Source organism: Ornithorhynchus anatinus, chromosome 1, assembly GCF_004115215.2.
Source record: "Ornithorhynchus anatinus isolate Pmale09 chromosome 1, mOrnAna1.pri.v4, whole genome shotgun sequence".
In the NCBI taxonomy this organism is placed as follows: domain Eukaryota; kingdom Metazoa; phylum Chordata; class Mammalia; order Monotremata; family Ornithorhynchidae; genus Ornithorhynchus; species Ornithorhynchus anatinus.
In genome coordinates, this window is record NC_041728.1 from 43,608,077 (window position 1) to 43,608,978 (window position 902).

At 45.3% G+C, this 902-nt stretch overlaps 1 non-coding gene across 1 annotated transcript; it reads left to right on the forward strand.

Moving 5' to 3' along the window:
- The first annotated feature begins 391 nt into the window (after positions 1-391).
- Positions 392-529, forward strand: LOC114816470. The gene has a single exon (XR_003764245.1). It is a non-coding gene; the product is annotated as a small nucleolar RNA SNORA7 (small nucleolar RNA).
- The last annotated feature ends 373 nt before the right edge of the window (positions 530-902 follow it).

Genomic DNA, 902 nt, shown 5'->3' on the forward strand with positions numbered 1-902 from the left:
AGCTCTTATTACGTGCCAGGCAGTGTACTAAGCCCTGGGGTAGATACAAGCTAATTGGGTTGGACACGATCCCTGACCCAGATAGGGCTCACAGTATTAATCCTGTTTTTACAGATGAGGTAATTAAGGCACAGAGAAGTTGTGACTTGCCCAAGGTCACACAACAGACATATGGGAGAGATCAATTAGAACCCAGGTCCTTCTGACTCCCAGGCCCATGCTCTATTCCCCAGGCCATGCTGCTTCTCTAGGCCATGCTGCTTCTCTATGAATCACAAAGAACAGGAGGCCATCTATTGCTTCGGCCTTCAGACGTGTGCAGAGTAGTGAATCTAAGTCAAAAAAATGAAAATGTTTCCCAAGTGATTTCCCACAAGTAGGCCACAACTTACCCCTCTCAGGATCGCACCTGTTGAGTTTCCAATACTCTACCAGCCTCAACTAAGGGAGAGAGAGTCAAGCAGCAGCATACACATTCCATTCCTAGCTTGGCCAGTGGCTAGTGAATGGAAGACAATCTGCTACAAGTCAAAACTCCCCTGTGCTGTGCAGCAGTGGCATGGGAAAGAATCGAGGGTGGAGACTCAAGTTTACTGTGTGGAAGGAGGCAATGGTAAACCACTTATGGACTTTTACCAAGAAAATTGTATGGATACACTACCAGACGATTGCAGATAGAGGCGGGGAGTTCTGGGAGAGATGTCCATGGCGTTGCTCTGAGTTGGAAAGGACTCGACAGCATAAGACAAGATATGACAAAGCCATACTTAAGTAGATATCTTTATACTTGGTTGATTTCTCAGCCAGAAGTCCTTTTTAATATTTGTCTCTCTTGCTAGATTTAGGACAAGAGTTGTGCAAATTTATATCTTGTATTTTCCCAGGTGCTAAGTAGAGTGCTC